At 49.8% G+C, this 7500-nt stretch overlaps 1 pseudogene; it reads left to right on the top strand.

Moving 5' to 3' along the window:
* Positions 1-1174, top strand: part of LOC126435430 (large subunit ribosomal RNA) — a 2992-nt pseudogene extending 1818 nt beyond the window's left edge.
* The last annotated feature ends 6326 nt before the right edge of the window (positions 1175-7500 follow it).

Below are 7500 nucleotides of genomic sequence, written 5' to 3'. Positions count from 1 at the left end.
GCAAATACTCCAGCGAGGCCCTGGAGGGCTGACGCGGAGAAGGGTTTCGTGTGAACAGCCGTTGCACACGAGTCAGTCGATCCTAAGCCCTAGGAGAAATCCGATGTTGATGGGGGCCGTCATAGCATGATGCACTTTGTGCTGGCCCCCGTTGGGCGAAAGGGAATCCGGTTCCTATTCCGGAACCCGGCAGCGGAACCGATACAAGTCGGGCCCCTCTTTTAGAGATGCTCGTCGGGGTAACCCAAAAGGACCCGGAGACGCCGTCGGGAGATCGGGGAAGAGTTTTCTTTTCTGCATGAGCGTTCGAGTTCCCTGGAATCCTCTAGCAGGGAGATAGGGTTTGGAACGCGAAGAGCACCGCAGTTGCGGCGGTGTCCCGATCTTCCCCTCGGACCTTGAAAATCCGGGAGAGGGCCACGTGGAGGTGTCGCGCCGGTTCGTACCCATATCCGCAGCAGGTCTCCAAGGTGAAGAGCCTCTAGTCGATAGAATAATGTAGGTAAGGGAAGTCGGCAAATTGGATCCGTAACTTCGGGATAAGGATTGGCTCTGAGGATCGGGGCGTGTCGGGCTTGGTCGGGAAGTGGGTCAGCGCTAACGTGCCGGGCCTGGGCGAGGTGAGTGCCGTAGGGGTGCCGGTAAGTGCGGGCGTTTAGCGCGGGCGTGGTCTGCTCTCGCCGTTGGTTGGCCTCGTGCTGGCCGGCGGTGCAGGATGCGCGCGCCTGCGCGGCGTTCGCGCCCCGGTGCTTCAACCTGCGTGCAGGATCCGAGCTCGGTCCCGTGCCTTGGCCTCCCACGGATCTTCCTTGCTGCGAGGCCGCGTCCGCCTTAGCGTGCTCCTCCGGGGGCGCGCGGGTGCGCGGATTCTCTTCGGCCGCCATTCAACGATCAACTCAGAACTGGCACGGACTGGGGGAATCCGACTGTCTAATTAAAACAAAGCATTGCGATGGCCCTAGCGGGTGTTGACGCAATGTGATTTCTGCCCAGTGCTCTGAATGTCAACGTGAAGAAATTCAAGCAAGCGCGGGTAAACGGCGGGAGTAACTATGACTCTCTTAAGGTAGCCAAATGCCTCGTCATCTAATTAGTGACGCGCATGAATGGATTAACGAGATTCCCGCTGTCCCTATCTACTATCTACTGTCAAGGCAGGACGTAAAACTCCCGTCCTGGCAGGACGTTAAATGCCCCCAACCCAAGCGAAAGCAAAGGGTGCATGGCGCAGGGGGAGCTGCGTTACGAGAGACACGACACCGGTCTCTCCTGAGTTGAGCGCGGTGGCTGGGCGAGGGTATGAGGGTAAGTCTCACGACGATCCCGGAACCCTGCAGTCTGGCTGCTGCAGTTCCTCACGTCTTGGACGACGTTAAATGTCCCCCAACCCAAAGCGAAAGCAAAGGGTGCGTGGCGCAGGGGAAGCTGCGCTAGAAGGGACACAACATCTGTCCCTGCACAGGGCACAACAACACCGGTGCCCTGTCTTCCTACGGTCACATTTGCTGGGGAGGGATCGCGGCCTGAGCCGGCAAAGGCTCATCGCCGTGAACGGGATGTCCCGGACACGTTCCGCCAAGCCAGGGCATGGTGACATGTCCCTGGCTAGGTTAGATGGGGCCAGACCCCCGAACGTCTGGGGGACCGACCCAGCACCTGGGTAGGGCTGGGTCCTTGGCCTGATGGTGGAAACTCGGCCTATTAGGGGGCGAAGGCCGAGAGGTGAATCCGCCTCTCCGGAATGCGATGGGCATTTGCCGGGGAGGGACGGGTGAAATCTCCAGTGATGTGATCGTGGAAGGGGACTAGTACGCTGGAAACGGCGCGCTAAACCCAGCAGCTCATAAGGCTCTTGGTCAGGGGGCGGGACTGGTGAGCGAGCTGCAGATAGCCTCCCCCCATGCCAGAGAGGCCGGTCCGGGGAAAGAGACGGGCCTCCACACTTTGTCACTCTTCTGGAATAATGGCTGAAAATATGGAGAGTGATTATGCGCATGCGGAGCCAGACGCTCCAATAGGAGAATTTGATGAGATGAGTGTCGCGGAGCGACACGCGTATTTCCTGCGTCTTTTCGACAGAAGCGTTAAGCATGGGAAGATTAATGCAGAGCAGATTAGAGCCATTAAGGAGAATATAGCCACCTGGGCTCTGGCTCATGCTAGGCTCGAAGGTCAGTATGCCGAAGTAAAAGAAGAAAATGAAAGGATGAGAAAAGAACAACAACAACAACCTAAGAAGTCATATGCTGCAGCTGCAGCTTTGCCAGTACAGCCGAAACGGACTGTACAAGAAACAATAAAAATTAATTTAGAAAAAACCGTTCCCACAGTATTTGTGAAACCAAAGAAAGGTGAAGACGTACGGAAGGTAAAAGAACGATTTGAAAAGAGTGTGAATCCCCGGATTGATAAAATAAAAATAAATCAAGTTAGGACAACTAAAAACATACTGATAGTGGAACTAGCCTCTCCTGAGGATAGTGAAAAATTAATAAATAACCCAAAAGTGAAGGAGAACTTTACATGTGAAAAACCGAGAAAACGAAGACCCCTTATGATGTTATATGATGTCCCCTCGTATATGACAGTTGACGATGTCACGGACTGTGTATACGAACAGAATTTTGAAGACAAAATGACTCGAGAAGAGTTCCTGGAAAAATTCAAGCCAAGATTTAAGGCAGGCCCGCGAGACAGATCAACTGTACACCACGCGGTGGAGATAGCCCCTGATCTCAGAAAAGAAATAATTAAGACGAACAGACTGTACATAGGGTACAATGCGATACCCACAAAGGATTATACGGCACTGGCCAAATGTTCCAAGTGCCAGGATTATGGCCATGTGGCAAAATACTGCACATTTGAAGCACCAGTATGCCACAACTGTGGAGAGGACGGTCATGACAAAAGGAATTGTAAACAAACACCTGTCTGCATCCCCTGTAAATACAGGAAGAGAACCTGTCACACTCCAGGGAAGGAGTGCCTAACGTATAAATTACTGATCCAAAGACTGATACAAAGAACCGATTATGGCGACTAGCTATAACATAACAAAACACAAATCACCAAGTAAGTCGCTAAGGGATGCGAATAGGTGGAGAAAATTAAGATTATCTCATCTGTCCTTGGACGATTGTACTGGGGTGGAGGGGAGGTCTTATACTGTTACAGGTGCACCAGAGCAGCGCGAGATGGCGGCTTCCTCCTCCCGGGCGGGGTCTGTCCTGGTCCTCGGGGAGGGGCAACTGGTGACGGCGGCTGCCGAGGCGACGGAGGGAAGTGTGTGCACACTCCCAACTCCACCAGTGCGGCTGCTGACGCCGGACCCCTCCTGCCGGGCCGAGACCGCCCCGGCTGCTGGGGGATGCCCGCCGCCTACAGCGACCACAGAGGCGAAAGAGGGGAGTATTTATACTCTCCCAGTTCCATTGGTGCAGCCAGAAATGACGGAAGCCTCCTGCCAAGCCGGGTCCTTCCTGGCGGCCAGCAGGCGGCCTCCAACCAAAATGGCCGAGGAGGTGGAGGAGGGGAGTACTTATACACTCCCAGTCCCACCAGTGCGGCCACCGACAGCCGACTTCTCCTGCCAAGCCGGGTCCTTCCTGGCTAGGAGAAGTCTACCAGCTTCATTTATGAAGGCAGAGGAAGGTGCGGCGCGAGACTCCCGTTTGGCTGGGGTTCCCCTAGCCTTGGAGACGACGCCGCTGGTGACTCTAGCAGAAGACACCGAAAATTGTCATTCAATAGTCAGTGTGCATGAAGTAGATAATAAACAATTAACTCTTGGTGATGGTTCTTTGGGATTAAAAGTAGATAACAAAACTGTAGGAGAACTAGCTGGTGATGGCTCTGTAACTGTAAATACACCTAAATACAACACATGCCCGCCAGGGAACATATATAATATTTGTAGTGAAACATTGCAGCTTGGTAGGTTGGAGAACCAGACATTGATGATGGCTGCTCTGAGGCAGTTGGTCAGAGCTGGGCACCCGAGAGGGAACAAGATCACATTTCCAACTCTGGAGGATGTAGACTGCGTCCAGCTAGCGGCGGTGAATATTCCCCATGACTATGAACAACTAAAAGAACTAGTCACTAAAGTATACGAGAGGCGGGGAAGGAAATTTGATCTTACGAAAACATATAATGAACTTGTCAAGATGTACGGGAGAATAACATATGACCCTGCTCAGACCTGGCCGAATAGTATGGTATATACCAAATATCCGGACGATTATTAAGTGCTACCAAGTCAATGCAATGAAAAGCTCCCTAGTCATGCAAGAGCTGTGTAGGCTTTCTGAAGAAAACAAAATAGATGTAGTACTGATACAAGAACCAAGTACTGCCTCTGGGAGATCCTTGGGCTTTCCCGTTACAGCACAAGTAATAACATTTGGACAGAGTCCAATGACAGCTGTAGTCATTCTCAACAATACGATAAAAACCACAGTGCTAACACAATTCTGTACAGAACACATAATAGTTGTAGAAATAAATCACCTAAACTCGTTTTGGTACCTGATAAATATCTATTGTCAGTTTCGTGATCCAATTGATATCTACTTAAGGCAGCTTATTACCATATTGAGAGCCCTACAAGGGAAGTCAATCATAATCTCGATGGACAGTAATGCTAAGTCCCCTCTCTGGTATAGCCGAACACAGGACCCAAGGGGCATTGCCCTTGAGGATGTTATTATGGAATTTAATTTAAATGTAGCAAATCTCCCCGGCAATCCTCCTACTTATAGGAGTAGAGCTGGGGCAGCTTCACATATTGATGTAACGTTAAGCTCCATTAATATCGCAAACAAAATTCACGATTGGCATGTATTAGAAAACCATACAACAAGCGATCATAATACTATTGAATTTACATTGGTACATGAAATACAACAGGCACCAGAGAGGTGGGCCATGCAACTTGATTACGGGAGAGCCAATTGGGATCTCCTAGAGGCGGAATTTAACCCTCCAGAGTTGGAAGACGAAGACATCGACATAGAAGAGGCCGTTGGGGCATTAACAGCATCAATCAGGGCGGCTGTCGCCGTGGCAATACCGATGAGAAGGCGTCTCATCCGTAAGATGACTTCTCCATGGACTCCAGAGCTGACTGGGCTCCGGCAGTCTATGAGAAGGGCGCGCCGCAATTATCAAAGGTCTTTCACCATGGAGGAAAGACAATATCATCTCACTATATACAGACAGAAGAAAAGCATATTTAAAGAAACCTTACTCCAACATCGTCAACAGAGTTGGGAAGATTTCGTAACGTCTCACTTGGCTCTTGATCCATGGGGTACACCGTACAAAATAATATGTGAAAAGATACACTCACCAATGCATCTCTCTACTGTGACAATAGGAGACTCGGACCAGATGACGACCAACTGGCTGGAAACGGCCGAGGAGCTGCTTCGTGCGCTCCTACCTGACGACCGACCTGACTCAGACGATGAGATGCAGTTGGCGTTGAGGCAACAAAACGAATACGAATACCACAATGCAACACAGGTATACCCCTTCTCATCAGAGGAGGTGGCGAACGCCATCCTGTCCTTCGGAAAACGGAAAGCACCGGGACCGGATGCAATTCCTGCAGAGGTTCTGCAGTGTCTTGTATCCAAGTTAGCCCCGGTGCTAGCAAAGATCTACAACAAATGCCTGGAGACGCGAACCTTCCCAACCACCTGGAAAACAGCGGAAGTGGTAATTATAAAAAAGGATCCAGACAAGGACCCTACAGTTCCCAAATCATATAGACCAATCTGCCTGTTAGATGTGATGGGAAAGACCTTCGAGAAATTGTTGGTGTCTAGACTGTCGAGTCATAGAATACTGCATGGCATGAGTAACCTGCAATACGGCTTTCGAAAAGGCAAATCAACATCCGATGCCATAAATCAGGCAGCCAGTATTGTTCACTCATCTATGAAGAAGTATGTTCTGGGGATCATGGTAGACATTTCCGGAGCCTTTGACAACCTGTGGTGGCCGGCCCTCTTCTCGCGGCTACGGGAGATGGAGTGCCCGGCGGCGCTTTATGGTTGTCTAAAGGACTATTGCCGGAACAGAGTCGCCAAAATAACGGCTCCTGGTGCTGTGGTGTCGAAGAACATTACAAAGGGCTGTCCACAGGGCTCAGTTTGTGGACCAGTGTTTTGGGATATCAACATGGATCCCTTGTTGATAACCCTAGACGAGAGCAACATGGTACTGGGAGTTGTTGCGTATGCAGATGACCTTCTTGTCCTTGTTGACGGTGACAGTCGCGCAGCGATCGAGAACAAAACAGCTCAGGTATCAGAAATTTTGTTACAATGGTGCAAACAGTCTAAGCTTCACTTGGCACCACATAAGTCAAATTACATGTTACTAAAGGGTAGACTAGCACGAGATCCAGCTATAAGATTAGAAAACCGTATAGTGGTTAGAGCAAGATCTGCTAGATACTTGGGCGTCCTCATTGATGAAACCTGGAGCTATGCTCCACATATTGCATATGTTGCATCAAAGGCCACTACATTGTTTAATAAACTAATAAGTATCGCACAACGACGATTTCACCTGCCACCGGCAGCAACACACATGTACAACAACAGTATTCTTGTGCCAGTCGTGGGGTATGGCTCCAGTGCCTGGGCCCACAGACTCGTGCAGGTTAGGCCAGCATTACAAATAAAGCGAATACAGCGAAACGTCATATTACGGTGTGTGGGTGCATTTGGCACTACACCAACAGATGCTCTTTGCGTAATTATGGGATTTTGCCCCCTTGATCTTAACATTAGACAGCACGCAGCAATTTACTGGTTACACAAAAGAGACTACGACAGAGTAAGAACAATAATGGGAACATACTTATACAATGTTACAGAAATCAAGCAAAGAACAATGCAATTATGGCAGGAGCAGTGGGAAAATTCTACCACTGGTAGACGGGTCTTCAACCTCTTCCCCAGGGTGAGGGACAGATTAAAACTAAGGCACATGACAGCAACTCAAGGAATTGTACACTTTCTATCCGGACACGGCCCCTATCCGACGTACTTTCACCGGATAGGCAGCTGGCCAACACCTGGATGTGTCTGTGGTGCCCCAGTGGGGACGCCCGAGCATGTTGCCTTCGAGTGCCCGGACCTTGATCCAGTTGCCTCAGAAATGAGAGAGGTGTTAAGAAATAAACAATTACAAGAAATATTAACAAATCCCGACCTATATAAGGTATTACAAGATCTAGTCGATAATATTTCCAAATTTGCACAATTAATCTTTGAATAACTACTGGGTTAATAAAGAAAAGCCTTATTCATCAGCCAAGCTGATGAATATTGTGCATTGATAAACTTAAAAGACCGTAATTAAAACCATCAGGAGGGGAATGGCAGCACTGGTCATAACAGCTGGAAATCCGTTGTTGGGGCCCGGCTGTCCGCCCACTCCTAAGAAACCACAATAAATGGGGATGATACTGAGGGCAAGATG

This window comes from Schistocerca serialis, unplaced genomic scaffold (genome assembly GCF_023864345.2).
Source record: "Schistocerca serialis cubense isolate TAMUIC-IGC-003099 unplaced genomic scaffold, iqSchSeri2.2 HiC_scaffold_1206, whole genome shotgun sequence".
Classification (NCBI taxonomy): Eukaryota; Metazoa; Arthropoda; class Insecta; order Orthoptera; family Acrididae; genus Schistocerca; species Schistocerca serialis.
This window is presented reverse-complemented; position numbering and strand designations above follow the sequence as displayed.